Source organism: Anomaloglossus baeobatrachus, chromosome 1 (assembly GCF_048569485.1).
Source record: "Anomaloglossus baeobatrachus isolate aAnoBae1 chromosome 1, aAnoBae1.hap1, whole genome shotgun sequence".
NCBI classification, from domain to species: Eukaryota; Metazoa; Chordata; class Amphibia; order Anura; family Aromobatidae; genus Anomaloglossus; species Anomaloglossus baeobatrachus.
In genome coordinates, this window is record NC_134353.1 from 19,271,737 (window position 1) to 19,289,314 (window position 17,578).

Sequence of the window (17,578 nt, forward strand, 5' to 3'; positions counted from 1 at the left end):
CTTGAACTTGACCCTAGACCCCATAACACATATAAGTCAATGGAGATCGTAACTTGTGTGCTGTAAAATGGCTGTTAAATGGACGTAGTAGGGGCTATGCGGCTGCAAAAGGAAGCAAAACGGGAGTAAGAGCAAGACAATCGCTCTGCAAACAAATGTGGCTGTAGAATAAATTAAAAAAATAAATGACATGGGAAAAAGCACCCAACTGATCACTCAGAATCTTCCATTGGGGTTCTGTCTGAATCAAGTATTTACATGGAAACCCCTGCGTATAGCACAGGCTAAAGGTAAGCCATGGCTTTCTGCAATCCTTGGGAGCCAAAACAAACAAATCAACAGCGGGTGAAGAATATCTTTCATTTCTCTATTAGGCTATTCACCCTGTAGTATCAGTGATAAGACGGTTTTATTCTTCGGGTCAATACGATTACAGCGATATCAGATTTATATAGTTTTTTTATGCTTGGCTACGATCACACACTATCACACTGAATGATCGCTTGTTTTTTGTGGGACAAGATGACGATTTTATCAATACCATTTCTGTTTACATATGACTTTTTCATCTTGTTTTATTCCACCGTTTTATTGGTAGTATGATGATAAAGCATAGTTTTTTGCCATATTTTTTTTTATAGGCTTCACTAGTGTGACAGTTTTATAGATCGGGTTGTTCCTGGTGCTGTGATACCAGATATCTGTCATTTTGTTGCCTATTTTTCTTTTTACATTAATATACATTTTTTTTTTTCATTTTTATGTTGTTATTTATTTTGAGATTTTTTTTTTACATTTTAATTTACTTCTTTACTTAGTCCCTTTCTGTGACTTTAACTTTTTATATTCTCATCACTGATCTAATGCCTTGCAATGCACAACCATTACAATGCATTACACCTGTCAGTGTGACACTGACAGAATGCCTTTTAGACGCTGCTTCTGGCGTGGTCTAACAGAACACTGCAGCAAACCACGAGGTCATTATTTGAACTCAAGTTGCTATGGCAATCATTCAAAGCATCATAGAGGTGCTGTTTTGCTGTTTGTGTAGCAAAGGGTAGCATACTCCCTGTCTCAGCCTCCTAAATTCTATAATCTCTATTGATGCTGGCATTTATGGGGTTATTATTATTATTATATGTTTTATTATTATTATTATTATTATTATTATTTATCATTATAGTGCAGTTTATTCTATGGCAGTTTACATGTGAAAAGGGGTACACATAGTAGGGGCAACTACAGGAGAAAAGAGGACCCTGCCCGTGAGGGCTCACAGTCTACAAGGGATGGGTGAGGATACAGTAGGTGAGATGGTCGTGCAGCGCTATATCAGACTGAGGGTTACGGCAGGTTGTAGGCTTGTCGGAAGAGGTGGGTCTTCAGGTTCCTTCTGAAGCTTAAAAACCTAGGGATGGCAAAGGCACTGGCTGGGACAACCAGAGATCAAGTATTACTTATGCTGAGCTCCCTATGGTGACCATGTAGGCACAGCCTATGTGCCCGCATGACTGCCATGACCTACCCATACATCATAGGTTGGGAACCCCTTACAAACCATGATGTTTGGATACATCAAAGGTCATGAAGGGGTTAAAACAGAAAACAATGAAGCTCTGTTGTTCAAACAATGTTGTCAAATTAGAGGAGACAAAACAAAAAAATGACAGATATAATATAATATTTTAATGATGTAACCATACACAGAGGATAATTAGTATTTTATTTATTTATATTTTTATTAATTGATATATTTATTTCTATTTTACATTTAATGTTATGATGTATAATTCCCCATTTATAACAGTTAGAATAAGAATAATTATAAGAATAATGATATTTTCTCTACATTTGTCTTCTTATATTTATCTCCTTTTTGAAAATTATCATATGACATTTCGGTAAGAATATACAGCCCAAGATTCCACCACATGAAGACAATATGGCAAATATCTCCACACACACCATATTCTTCCCTTTGGTGCTCAGATAAGCCGGGATCATGGCGATCCAGACGCTGCAGAACACCAGCATGCTGAAGGTGATGTACTTGGCCTCATTAAAGCTGTCCGGTAATGTCCTCACCATGAAAGCCAGAACAAAGCTCACAGAAGCCAGGAGCCCCAGATAACCCAACATGGAGTAGAACCAGATATCTGAGCCTTCATTACACTGAATAATGATCCTATCAATATATGAAGTCATGTCAAACTCCTGATGAGGAGGCGAAACCAACATCCAGACAATGCAAATGAGAACTTGGACTGAGGAGCAGATCACCACCACATAATTTGATGTCTTCACACCGACCCACTTCTTCCAGATGCTGCCCGGTTTGGTGGCTTTGAAGGCGATGCAGACGATGATTGTTTTAGATAGTACACAAGATACAGAAATAGAGAAGAATATTCCAAATGTCGTCTGTCTCATCAAGCAGGTGATGTGCACAGGACGACCAAAGAAGAGGAAGACACAGAGAAAACTCAGGAAGATGGAGACCAGGAGGATGAAGCTCACAGTCCGGTTGTTGGCCCTCACAATTGGGGTGTCCCAGGAATAGATAAAAATTTCTAATATAACAATGGTAACAATGCAGAATAATAAAGATGTGGCTATAAAAACTGTTACAATTTCATCCCCATAAGACAGAAACTCATGGGATTTAGGGACACATTTCACTTTCTTCTTATCCGGCCACTCCTCATAGGGACACGTGTGGCAGATCTTACTGTCTGTAGGAAATAAACGAAAGTATATGATATAGTTGAGATGTTCAATTTTGCAATGTCTGTAGTAAAGAATAACAGGGTTTTACATACAGTAGATATAAAAAATCTACATACCCCTATTAATCACTTGTTGGCGGAGTCAATTTTGACCTTAAAGTCCAATTTGTGAAATCTGACCAGAGTATGTTTATAAATTGATAGCTCTGGAATGCGTCACTATATTCCAGTCATGCCGAGACAGTTTTTTGTGACTCATCTTACTTTTTGTAAGTGGTAAATTTAAGTCACTACATTTTACATTTATTTGTGAAAATATCACAATTTTGGTAAGAAATTGTAAAAATAAACAACTTTCATGCTTTTGATTTGTATATTCTTAAACCATTTAGTCACGCTGGACACAATATGTAATAAATACAATTTCCCATCTGTCTACTGTACATCTGCATTATTTTTAAAGTATCATTTTTCTTTCTTAGTGTAAACTGTTTATGCTTTTTTCCTGTGTTTTATAATAAGAATATTGTAGGCGTTGTCAAGTATTTAAATGTATATGATAACATGCACTGCTGCTGGTGAACTGAAGGCCCCGATGTACCATGGTCGGGACCGTGTAACGGCCGATGCCATATAGAGGTTGGGCATGGTTGAGCCAAATGCGGGAGGAGTGACAGATAGCAAGTGGGTTGGCTAGTGGTGAGGTCCTCTTGGAGTGTCAGTTCTGAAAAGGGTTCAATTGAAATACTATGTCCCAAGAATGACAAAAGTATTTTAGGAGTGATAACCAGAACCACATTGGAGGACATACATGAAAAGAGGTCCATGATCTTGTAGTCCTAATTTGTTTTGGCTATGTGGACCGTATTTGTTGGTAAAATGTGGGTACAGGTCTTGCATTTCTTACCATTACAGGGGAATGTTCCTGTCTCTGATGGTGATGAGAGGACACTTCTAACAAGGAGATTCCTTAAGTTAGGGGGCTGTTTGTAGGAGAGAAGTGGTAATTCATGCAAATATTTCCTCCAAAAAAACAATCTGGCCATGGAACCAGCTCTTGCAATTCATCAGGTTTGTGCTCTTTCACAATTATTTCTCCTTTGGAAATAATATATACCAACAGTGTATGGGCAGCACTGTGGGAAGCAAAACGTCACCACAATATGCTAACCTGTCTATGGCTAAACTAGAGTTGGAGTTCTGGGCATCTTGTGCTACTAAACCTCTAGCATACTTCCGCTACATTGATGATCTTCTAATAATCTGGACTGGCTCAAAGGATGATCTGATCACTTTCCACAACAACTTCAACAAATTCCACCCAACCATCAAACTCACCCTCAACTTCTCCAAGTCCCAAATACATTTTCTTGATACCACCATATACATCAAAGACAATACCATACAAACATCAGTTTATCATAAACCCACAGGACGTCCGGCATATCTGAGATGGAACAGCTTTCATCCAAGGCATATTAAAAAATCCATCATCTACAGCCAGGCTCTGAGGCACATCCGTATCTGCTCAGACACTGAGGATATGTTGAAAAGAGGACCGGTCTTTTGAGCGCTAGTAATAGGTTACACCTGAGGAAAGCAAGGGGATCTTGCTGAAATGCGTTGTGAAAACAAGAGCTTTATGTTGATAACAATAAAGCTTAATAATCTATAAAGATCAAGACTAAAGACCTATTACTAGCGCTCAAAAGACCGCTCCTCTTTTCAACATATGCATACTCCCGCAAGGGAATCCGGCTAGAGCTGCTGCGAGTAATAGGTCCCATCATTTCTCTCTGAACAAACCAGGGGGAGGACGCAGGTTTGCACGGAGTTCCAGGAATCAAGGAGTCAGTGAACCAGGAACCACCAGCGGTAAATCACCCAGGTCCACCCAGCAAAACATCGGATAACGCCAGCTGAGACAGTCCCTCATGTCCCAGAGGAATTATACACCTACCACCGAGGTTGTGCGCGGGCGCACAACCTAATCAGGTGAGCAATTCTAAAAACAAATATAAAGATATCACTCCACGGGTGCTCCTCATATGCGCTATTATCTTTTACAGACACTGAGGATAGAAAGCTATATCTGCTATCCCTGAGAAATATATTCCTAAAACAAGGATATGTCATGGGCCGGGGCGCAAACCACTGCAGGGGGGATACTCGAGACACTCGGATCCAGGATCGTGGCTGTGGCTCGAGTGGCAGCTGGATCCGGGCCTCTTGCAGCAGCCCATCACCCACAACAATATAAAGGGGTTATTTACAGGTGAGAGTTGGTCAGTGACACTACCCGTGGGTTGCGGTGAGTGTTGGTGGCACCGCTGCTACCTTGGTATGGGGTGCCCGAGGGTGATGGAGCGGGGCAGCAGGATGGTATCCCCTCCACGGGTAGGGGAGGTGTTGTACCGGGGCCCAGGTGTAGGTGATGTAGAGTACTGATGCACAGTCTGCAGGCTGGACCGGATGATACCGGTGTACTCACTGTTGTTGAATAATTCACACAGAGTCCAAGTAGTAAACCAAGTGCCGGATACCGGTAGCCTCCAGAGGGGTGTACTTGGGTCCCGCACTCCGGTGAGCAGAACAGGGGCTCTTCCTCCTGCACTCTAATGTTGTGTCTTGTCTGTTGACTAGTCTGCATGAAAGAGGAAAAGTCCACTCCCTGTGTCTTTGCTGTGGGAGCTGTGGCCCGCGAGATCTGATCCTTGGGATTTTTGCAGGCACTTGCAGATGCCTTATCCCCCACGTTGGGCTTCTGTCTCGCTCTATCTGGGATGCTGGTGGGACAAGACTTGGAATCTTGTCCCCTGCTGGCTAATTGACAAGGTGCTTGCAGCTGTCCTCACCTTAGGGTCCAGGCACCCCGACTGTGCACGGCTTCTGGACCGGATCCCCGCTGTCTCCACCGGCGGGCTACAACCCTGCCCCGGTCCACTTAAGGTCTCCCGCAACTGGTTCTCTATCGCCTGTGGCCCTGCTCTGCCGTCTGCCACCTGCTCAGGTAGTCCGGTAGTTCGGGAGCTTCAACCCCCGACTACCACTTCACTCCTCACACTTCCTCTGTCCAGACTCATCTGCTGTGTTCCCTCCCCTGACACCTCAGGACCCCTAGGTGGACGTCACCACCTGCCTAGCCCCGTCCACTAGTGTGTCCCTATTGTAGTGGGAGGGTGACCAGGCTTTGTGGAAGTTGTATGTACCTATGTGTAGGGTTGTGTTGGTAGGCCAAGGAGGATGGAGTCCTGCACCTGGAAGATTTGTGCAGTCTCTGTGACAACCTGGTTTTGCCAGGGTGTCACACTCCCCCTTGGTAAAACACAGCCCGTCCTCGGGCTGTCTGGCATCGGTATTTATTTTTCTGGAACTGTAAAAAGGCAAAAAGATGTAAAATACATAACATGTAAACATTAGAACAGTAAAATATTTCTTCCCTTACAGGGAGGCACTTTTCTTAAACATTGCATGTGTGACGCCCTGGCCTATCAGGTCATCACAGGGTATTGTGCAATCTGCCCTTCTGCACAGTATCCTACATCCTCCTTGGTTACAGATCCCTGTCTGTTGGTGTTGCTAAGATCCAAGCCAGTCAAAATCCTAGGAACACTTTGTACCACACCCACCTAACACACCATTGGGGAGCCTGAAGGGAATAGGGCTAACGTAGTAAACAAGACAGACGGGAGGGCACCAAAGATAATGAAAAAATAAATAAAGATGGGATCACAACCACTAGCACATTCAAAGCCAACAATTGTAGTACACAGAAGAAAAAGAAAATGTGCAACAAGTGGGATCACCAGAAATGACCATGTAATATCATTTTATTAATCAAAAAAGGACATACAAACACACAGATGTTCATTAAAAACAATTAAAAAAGCAAAAAGCTTATACATACAATTGGTGCCAATAATATAGGCCACCAAAACACACCCCACCCTCTCAGCAAGCCAGAGAGAAACCCCACATGATAAGTCAGAGTAAATGTGATAGCCAAAAAACCTAGTTCAATCAATAACAGGCAGTGAGCACGGCATACTAATAGAGACACTAGCAAGTAGAAGAACAATTGCTGCATACAAATACCTCAAAGCCGCATGGAAATACTCTGCCCTGAAAACCAATGTCTGGAACAGGTATAAGGCGAATCACATACCCAGGGGTCCTACACGGGGTAAGTGGCAAAGCAAATATCATGAGAAGGGTGGGGTGGAAACCCCACGCGTATCGCTACAAGGAGTTGTAGCTTCCTCAGGGGAAAGTGAGGCACACTATGGTAGGTATGTCTTAAATAGCCATTATAATCAAAGAAGATTGCTTACCAGCATGGGCAAGGAGGAGAAGGGAGAGGTCGCTATGCAACCTGCAGACGCCGATGGGCGCCGCCATTATGAGTCATGTGATCAAGTCACGCGGTCCCTTTTAACAGGCAAACGTCACAGCCCAAACGTAAGCTCCTGTGCAAGGTCGCTATGCAACCTGAGGACGCCGATGGGCGCCACCATTGTGAATCACGTGATCAAATCACATGGTCCCTTCTTGCAGGCAAACGTCACAGCCCGGACGCAAGCGCAGTGATGTCAGCGCCACAGGCACGATTAGTAATCCCTTAGTAAAGTGAATTAGGTATACAAAAGACATGTGTTGTACACTATGCATGCAAAACAGGCAATGCATATGTGCTAGATGAATAACGCAAGTCACTTTATATATACGAAACCCCACATGAGTCTGCGCATGCGCACTATCAGTAAGAGATCCCCGAAGGGACATTTCGGGTGCAGGGATGAGAAAACCTGACAACACAGTCGTAATATTCAAGTTGCCGCTAGAGAAATATTGGGTGCCAATCCATCATACGGGTACCTATGTTACACACACACAATGCTGATATGTCACGCACAAACACTTATGGCATGCATCACGTGTCCATGTGGCATCATGCCAAAAACACGCGATGAGAAGCACTGTTTTTGGCATGATGCCACATGGACACGTGATGCATATCAGCATTGTGTGTGTGTAACATAGGTACCCGTATGATGGATTGACACCCAATATTTCTCTAGCGGCAACTTGAATATTACGACTGTGTTGTCAGGTTTTCTCATCCCTGCACCCGAAATGTCCCTTCGGGGATCTCTTACTGATAGTGCGCATGCGCAGACTCATGTGGGGTTTCGTATATATAAAGTGATTTGCGTTATTCATCTAGCACATATGCATTGCCTGTTTTGCATGCATAGTGTACAACACATGTCTTTTGTATACCTACTTCACTTTACTAAGGGATTACTAATCGTGCCTGTGGCGCTGACATCACTGCGCTTGCGTCCGGGCTGTGACGTTTGCCTGCAAGAAGGGACCATGTGATTTGATCACGTGATTCACAATGGTGGCGCCCATCGGCGTCCTCAGGTTGCATAGCGACCTTGCACAGGAGCTTACGTTTGGGCTGTGACGTTTGCCTGTTAAAAGGGACCGCGTGACTTGATCACATGACTCATAATGGCGGCGCCCATCGGCGTCTGCAGGTTGCATAGCGACCTCTCCCTTCTCCTCCTTGCCCATGCTGGTAAGCAATCTTCTTTGATTATAATGGCTATTTAAGACATACCTACCATAGTGTGCCTCACTTTCCCCTGAGGAAGCTACAACTCCTTGTAGCGATACGCGTGGGGTTTCCACCCCACCCTTCTCATGATATTTGCTTTGCCACTTACCCCGTGTAGGACCCCTGGGTATGTGATTCGCCTTATACCTGTTCCAGACATCGGTTTTCAGGGCAGAGTATTTCCATGCGGCTTTGAGGTATTTGTATGCAGCAATTGTTCTTCTACTTGCTAGTGTCTCTATTAGTATGCCGTGCTCACTGCCTGTTATTGATTGAACTAGGTTTTTTGGCTATCACATTTACTCTGACTTATCATGTGGGGTTTCTCTCTGGCTTGCTGAGAGGGTGGGGTGTGTTTTGGTGGCCTATATTATTGGCACCAATTGTATGTATAAGCTTTTTGCTTTTTTAATTGTTTTTAATGAACATCTGTGTGTTTGTATGTCCTTTTTTGATTAATAAAATGATATTACATGGTCATTTCTGGTGATCCCACTTGTTGCACATTTTCTTTTTCTTCTGTGTACTACAATTGAAGGGAATAGGGCCACCCACTTGGGGAGTTGGTAAGGGGAGGTGAGAAGTGTCAAAAAGTGAGTGGTTGTGAAGTGGAGGGTAAAGAGTGAGAAGCTGGGCTCCTTGTAGAATCCTAAGTGGCAGACGCTGGTCTGGGCCTGATAGGAGCTGGAACCCCGGTCTCAAGGGATCGTGTCAAGGGGCACAGATCTGCCGAGGAGGGCAGCAGGCGGCTTTAAGCCATCTCCGGAAAGGGGCCAGATCACGACGGGGTACATGGACCCTAGGCCGGGAAGTAGCTTCACACAGCCCGGTAATTTACCGGACGGGGGTGAAGTTTTCAGAATTCATCCCTTACCCACTCCAAAATCAGAGTACTAGCGCACCGATGGGATAGAACTTTCCCAAACACAGTCCAGAAAATCCCGAACGTGAACCCTGAGAGCAAGGTCACTCCGTTAGCCATAAGGGTGAGCGGAACCTGACTAGTTCCACATTACAGTGTCCAAATAGTGAAGAAGGTGGCATGGAAAAGGTCACAGGCTAACAAGCAACACCAAAGGCATGGATCCAAGCATGCTCCCTCTTTGCTGCAGTGGTGCTTAAAATTCTGGTTTACAAGCTGTCGGTGTCAGTATTCTTGGACTGAGTGAGTATGTAAAAACCCTTTCCTCCCCAACGGCACCCCTTCACTACCATCACTGGGCTCCCGGGGCAAAAAACCCATACCAACGGAGGAGTTAAATATCCTGCTGCCTTAACACCTCCACCGGGTGTCCCTAACAGCAGCAGTGGTACCTTATCTTACCACGCACCATGGGTGGCGTCACAAACGTCTAACCCCACTGTACATAGCCCCCCCCTTCATCGAGTGGCTGTGCGGCCCCCCAGGTCCGGAGACCCCTCAAGCCACCGCTGATCCGGATCCGAGCAGCAGCCCGGCTGCTGGCACGGGGGAGGCACATATGCATTTGTCTTCTCCCTTCAACCCGCCACCCAAAACACCTGAACCTCTGGTGCCACCGCTAGCTCTGGTGTCACACCACCCCAAGTTCCTTATAGTGTCCTTGGTGACAGGATAGAAGTACCTTACCCACCAGTCCACCCCAAAGAGTCCCAAAGTTCCGGAACCCTCTGACCTGGAGGTTAGCCACCAGTTTTGCTAGTGACTGGACCTTGGCTGACTCTACAGCAGGCCCTTCCTCCAACCAGTCCTCTCCAGCGGGTGTTACAGTCCTGGTGGTGGGGAAACAAGAAAGCAAATGTGGAGTATATACAATGACCCAAGAAAGTTTTTGGATTGCCTCTGCCAGTCCTGAGGCCATGGTCCATCAACAATAGGGGAAAAGCTGAATTAAACAGGGAAGGGGGTAGCCGGGTTCCGCTACCTATTCACTATTCTATCAGACAATCAGGGGTGAGTGTGGAGGCCGGTACTATCCACGGGTTCCTCACTACCTGGGTACACTGATCACCTTCCCAGACGTACAGGCTCCATTCTCCACACCGTCGGCAACATATATTTGCTACTTCTCTGCGGAGCTACTGCTGCTCTTCCCAGCATGGGACACAGTTTCCGTGCTCCTTCTCCTGTGCAGGAGCTAGGCCCACTCGGATGCCCTCGGCGCCGGCTACAACTGGCTTCTCATACTGCCGTTTCCCACCAATCGGTGGCCTGTTCCACTTCTTTGCAGGAACACCCTGGCTGCTTCTCTGCTTGGGAGCGGTTGGTGCTGCAGCTGGGGTAGATACAAAGACGGGTGCCACCTCCGTAGCAGCCGGGCGGATAGCCGGTGCTGACGTCAACGGTGCGGCCAGGCTCGGCGCTGAGACGGACATCACAGGCGGTGCGGCCTGGCTTGGTGCCAGATGAGATGTCGTCAGCGGTGCCGGAGCGATGGTGTCGGTAAGGCCAGAGGGCCCAGCAGTTGGGTCCTCCCTCGCAGATGGTACGGGCTCGGCTGCTACGGGCTGAGGCAACGGGTCGGTTGGGGCATTGGCTGTGGACACGGGTGACAAGGGAGGCGGCATGGCAGATGGGAGCAGACTGGACCCCTCAGCTGGGCAGGCCGGTTCCTGGGGAACATAGGGATGTGGGCAACTACTTACCCGCTCCTCCGAGGCCATCTCCACTTCGTGTGCCCAGACTGCTGCAGCCAGGCCCTTCATCTCTGACGTCCACTTCGCCAGCATGAAGTGGGCTTGGGCCTGAATTCTCCGACACATCCTCTCCATCAGCTCCTCAATCCGGTCAGCGGTTCCGGGACGGGACTCTCCGGATGCTGTCTGCCAGGTTGCTGCGACATCTTGCTGCTGGTGTCCAGGAATGGGTTTCTGCAGAGTCCTGGTGTCCCTGCACTTTATCAGTCCTGATCACATGCCACTCCCTCACCTTCCCCCTTGGTTTTCTGCAGCAATCACCAGCTGCGTTCACTGGAGGTGGGCTGAGCTTCAGACTCGCGCTCTTTTCGAAGATGAAGAAGGTGAGGTTGTTGTTTTTAGCGCAAAAATGGCGGGCAAGATAGTGGCGGTCTGAAAATTTCAGCGTTTCATGGGTTAACAGTCCAGGAAAGGCGCTCTTCACCCAGGTTAGTGGATGGGGTAAGTGTCCTGTTCGTTACGCCAAGATTTGTCGCGGGCGGGGGCACAGACAACTGCAGGGGGGATACTCGAGACACTCGGATCCGGGATCGTGGCTGTGGCTCGAGTGGCAGCCGGATCCGGGGCTCTTGCAGTAGCCCATCGCCCACAATAATATAAAGGGGTTATTTACAGGGGAGATATTGTCAGTGATGCCAACCGTGGGTTGCGGTAAGTGTTGGTGGCACCGCCGCTGCCTTGGTATGGGGTGCCTGGGGATGATGGAGCAGGGCAGCAGGATGGTATCCCCTCCACGGGTAGGGGAGGTGTTGTCCCGGGGCCAGGTGTAGGTGATGTAGAGTGCTGAGGCATAGTCTGCAGGCTGGACCGGATATTACCAGTGTACTCACTGTTGTTGAATAATTCACACAGAGTCCAAGTAGTAAACCAAGTGCCGGATACCGGTAGCCTCTGGAGGGGTGTGTTCGGGGCCCGCACACCGGTGAGCAGACAGAGGCCCTTCCTCCTGCACTCTAATGTTGTGTCTTGTGTGTTGACTAGTCTGCATGAAATGGGAAAATTTCACTCCTGGTGTCTTTGCTGCGGGAGCTGTTGCCCGCGAGATCTGACCCTTGGGATTTTTACAGGCACTTGCATACGCGCTATCCCCCGAGTTGGGCTTCCGTCTCACTCTATCTGGGCTCCTGGTGGGACAAGACTGGAATCTTGTCCCCTGCTGGCTAATTGACAAGGTGCTTGCAGCTGTCCTCGTCCTAGGGTCCAGGCACCCCGACTGTGCGTGGCCTCCGGACCAAATTCCCGCTGTCGGCACCGGCGGGCTACAACCCTGCCCCGGTCCACTTAAGGTCTCCCGCAACCGGATCTCCATCGCCTGTGGCCCTGCTCTGCCGTCTGCCACCTAGTCAGCTCCGGTAGTCCGGGAGCTACAACCCCCGACTACCACTTCACTCCTCACACTTCCTCTGTCCAGACTCATCTGTTGTGTTCCCTCCCCTGACACCTCAGGACCCCTAGGTGGGCATCACCATCTGCCTGGCCACATCCACTGGTGTGTCCCTATTGTACTGGGGGGTGACTAGGCTTTGTGGCTGGTGTATGTACCTGTGTGTGGGGTTGTGTTGGTAGGCCAAGGAGGATGGAGTCCTGCACCTGGAAGATTTGTGCAGTCTCTGTGACAACCTGGTTTTGCCAGGGCATCACAATACCATCCACTATATAGGGCGTCACAATACCATCCACTATAGATAGAGAAATAGATGGACAGATCCACAGAGCTACAAGGATCCCAAGAAGCAGCCTCCTGGATTGCAAACAAAGGGAGGATAGCAATAGGGTACCACTTGTGGTCACATATAATCCCCACATGAGCATCCTAAGGAAAATTGGTGCTGATCTTAAACCAATATTTCAAAGGGACCACAGACTGAAAGTAATATTCCCAGAATTACCACTTCTCTCCTACAAACAGACCCCTAACTTAAGGAATCTCCTTGTTAGAAGTGTCCTCTCATCACCATCAGAGACGGGCACATTCCCCTGTAATAGTAAGAAATGCAAGACCTGTACCCACATTTTACCAACAAATACGGTCCACATAGCCAAAACAAATCAGGACTACAAGGTCATGGACCTCTTTTCATGTACGTCCTCCAATGTGGTATACATGATACAGTGCTCAAGATGCCCTGGAGGAATATATATTGGGGAAACTAAACAAAAACTACAAACAAGGATGAATCTACACAGGCACAAAATAAAAAATGAACTGGACACACATATGGGAAAACATTTCTCTAGACAGGGACACAGAATGACAGATTTATAAGTATCAGTACTGAAAGGTCATTTTAAAGATGACAGAGATAGAAACATTTGGGAATTTAAACTGATAAGGGTATTTGGATCCTTAACAAAAGGACTCAATGTAACAACTGGTTTTATGACTCACTCCATGGACACACGTCACACCTCCACCAGAAGAACCTCAGAAGAGATCTGAACAGACACCTCCAACTCATCACATGGACACACGTCACACCTCCAGCAGAAGAACCTCAGAAGAGATCTGAGCAGACCACCTCCAACTCATCACATCGACACACGTCACACCTCCACCAGAAGAACCTCAGAAGTGATCTGAACAGACCACCTCCAACTCATCACATGGACACACGTCACACCTCCAGCAGAAGAACCTCAGAAGAGATCTGAGCAGACCACCTCCAACTCATCACATCGACACACGTCACACCTCCACCAGAAGAACCTCAGAAGTGATCTGAACAGACCACCTCCAACTCATCACATGGACACACGTCACACCTCCAGCAGAAGAACCTCAGAAGTGATCTGAACAGACCACCTCCAACTCATCACATGGACACACGTCACACCTCCACCAGAAGAACCTCAGAAGTGATCTGAACAGACACCTCCAACTCATCACATGGACACACGTCACACCTCCAGCAGAAGAACCTCAGAAGTGATCTGAACAGACCACCTCCAACTCATCACATGGACACACGTCACACCTCCACCAGAAGAACCTCAGAAGTGATCTGAACAGACACTTCCAACTCATCTGCATTTCTAACAAAAACCTTAATGTGATTTCCTTGTCTTATCTTTAGAAGGCCTCATCTTTCCCATGTCCTGTTGTAACATTCATTTACATGTTGTGATTTTGTCTCAGTAATTCATTTGTAATAAAGCCTGAAGAAGGAGCCTTGATGCTCTGAAAGCTGCTAATATCATTTTTCTTGTTAGCCTATAAAGGTATCACTCCTAAAATACTTTTGTCATTCTTGGGACATAGTATTTCAATTGATTTTTCTGGCTAAGGCTAAGTTCACACACTGCGTTTTTTTGGCACTGCATTTTTGTGCGTTTTTCGTGGCAAAAAACACACAGAAACGCACCCACGGCAAAAAAAGCGTCAAAAACACATGCGTTTTTACCACGATTTGGTGCGTTTTTTGCTGAATTTTGCTGCATTTTTGCTCACTGCATTTTTATGTGTTTTTTATCAGTGAGCAATGCCATTAAAGATTGTTGAAAAAAAAAAAGGTCTGATGTCATTTCCTTCTTCAATATGTTCTTCATTCTCCACTAGTGTATGCAGGAGAGCAGACAGCTGCAGAACTACAAGGCTCAGCATACTCCATCCAGGACTGTAGGCAGGAGTTTTTTGCCCCCCCCCAAAAAAAATGACGTGAGCTTCGCAATATTTTTGTATGCTAGACAGGTACAGCAGGCAGGTACGGGCTGCCCCCAACCCCCAGCTGCCTATTTGCACCCGGCTAGGAACCAAAAATATAGGGAAGCCCTCTTTTTTTAATTATTTCATGAATTTCATGAAATAATTTAAAAAAAAAAAATGACGTGAGCTTCGCCTAATTCCAGCCAGGTACAACTAGGAGGCTGGGGATTGGAATCCGCAGTGAAGGGTACCCAAGCTTTCTGGGCACCCCCCACTGCGAATTGCAGTCCGCAGCCACCCCAGAAAATGGCGCTGTCATAGAAGCGCCATCTTCTGGCGCTGTATCCAACTCTTCCAGCTGCCCTGGTGATGGGTGGCTCGCTGGGTAATAATGGGGTTAGGGCTAGCTGTATATTATCAGCTGGCCCTAAGCCCGAAATTCATGGTGTCACACCAATATTAGACATGGCCACCATGAATTTCTAGTACAGATAAAAAAAAACACAACACACAGAAAAATATTTTTATTAGAAATAAAACACAACACAATTAGTGACTCCATCTTTATTGAAATAAATAACCCCCCCTCCGCAGTAATCCTGGGTCAAGGGTCTCGCGCCATCTAATCCGGCTCCAATATCATTTAATCGGTTTGCTGGAAGGCAAAGCGATCAGATGATGTGTCAGGTTCAAGGGCCTGAATCCCACTGTCAGAGTTCCAGGATTTCCAGTTTTCTTTTGAAGGATCTTGCCCTTTGTTAACATGGAGTTTTCTGTTCTGTTGCCCTACTTCCTGTTCATCTGTTTAAAAGCCCGCCCCTAAGCTTAGTCTAGTTGCCTGAGTATACTGCTTCCTGTGTACTCCTGCCCTGCTGCTCTTGGTACCTGATTGATATTTGGATCCTGTTAAAAACACCCGACACCGGCTCTGGACTTCACCTGGTCTCATCAAGCTGTGCCCGGACTCCGTCTGCCGTCTCTGGTCGGCACTTCTGCCCGGTTCCTTCCATTTCATATCCACTCTAGGACTCACATCACGTACGGACATTTTTGGACTATACCTGTTGCCCTTTCGTGTCCCGGCTGCTGCGCATTTAGGCCTTCTGGGGTGATCGCCAGACAGTCCCTGTATAGGGGTTCGCTCCTGGTGGTCTCCCTGGGGGAGTCCGGTGCGTGGTCCCGGGAATTCCCCTTTGCTCCGACCCTGGCAGGTATTTACTGTGTTTATGTTCTACTGTGTTTATGTTCTGTTTTGTGTACATATTGTTGGTTGCATATTATAAATGTCTTTGCACCAAGATCCCGTCTCTGGTTATCATTGCCCTAACGCAATCGAAATCCTCAGTTCATACAGTAGTATTACACACACGACACAGCAGCTGATTGTATAAACGGCTTTTATACAATCAGCTGATGCATCAGTGCAAAAAAAAACCAACACACTTATGTGCTGATTACCGGCATCTCCTGGAGCGATCGGACCGGGAGTCTGATCCTGTCTGATCGCTGCAGGAGCTGCCGGTAATCAGCTGATGAAGTCTCCTGACAGCCGGCCAGGCGCTAAACGATCAGCTGATGCGTCAGATGCCGCATCAGGTGACCGCATCAGGTAACCACATCAGGTGATCACCGCCAGGTCCTGCATCCATCGGACGTGCCCGGGAGCCGGCACACAGCCAGAGCGGCGGTACCGGAAGAGGAGCTGGGAGCGGACATGTCGGGAGGCTGCAGAAAGGTGAGTATGACATTTTCTTTTTTTGTTTACTGTTTACTTTTGATTTCACAGCTGCTTCCACTTCCCGGACATGGCGCCGCACGGGAGCGGACATGACACAGGACGGGAGGTGGACGCAGCGGTGAGGGTACCGGGAGGATTCATGCTTCTGTGTTTACTGACAGAAGGAATCCTCTTCCTGTACATGTCACTGTACTACCCACCCATTGCGTTTATAGCTGTGTTTTTAGTCATAGAAACGCACTAAAACGCAGCTATATTTGCAATTTGCAGTTTTCATTGCGTTTTTGAACATCTCATTGAACTCAATGGGTGGAAAGCGCAGTGAAAAACGCAAAAATAATTGACATGCTGCGTTTTTGTGGGCACCACAAAAACGCAGCTAAGAAACACGCTGTGTACAGACAGCAAAAATGAAAACTCATAGACTTTGCTGGGGAAGCAAAGTCATGCAGTTTTCTGAGTAAAAACGCACCCGAAAAACGCTCAAAAACACTGCGAAAAATGCACTGTGTGAACTTACCCTAACACGGTACCACAATATTACCTTGTATTGCACATAGTAAGATAAGGCAAAACCGTATTTTTCGGACTATAAAACACACCGGACCATAAGACGCACCCTGGTTTTAGAGGAGGAAAATAAAAGTTTAAGCAAAAAATGTTGTCATGACACACTGTTATGGGGTGAGGATCTGCTGCTGACACTGTTCTAGGGGTAATGTTCCCAAATTCTCTGCTAAGGTACCCTATCCTGGTAATGATCCTCCTGCCTTGTATATGTACCCCTTCCTGGTATTTGCCCTTATCCTGCTATATACTGGCATCCTGCTATATACCCCTATCCTGCTATATAATAATAATAATAATAATAATAATTTTATTCATTTATATAGCGCTATTAATTCCACAGCGCTTTACATACATTGGCAACACTGTCCCCATTGGGGCTCACAATCTAGAGTCCCTATCTGTATGTCTTTGGAGTGTGGTAGGAAACCGGAGAAGCCGGAGGAAACCCACGCAAACACGGGGAGAACATACAAACTCCTTGCAGATAGTGTCCTTGGTGGGATTTGAACCCAGGACCCCAGCGCTGCAAGACTGTAGTGCTAACCACTGAGCCACCGTGCCGCCCTATATGCCCTCATCCTGATATATCCTGGCATTCT

General features: G+C 46.8%; 1 pseudogene; it reads right to left on the reverse strand.

Annotated features, from left to right (window-relative positions):
• Positions 1–1,848: 1,848 nt before the first annotated feature.
• The window catches only part of LOC142294860 (vomeronasal type-2 receptor 26-like), a 155,483-nt pseudogene continuing 139,753 nt past the window's right edge, over positions 1,849–17,578 (reverse strand).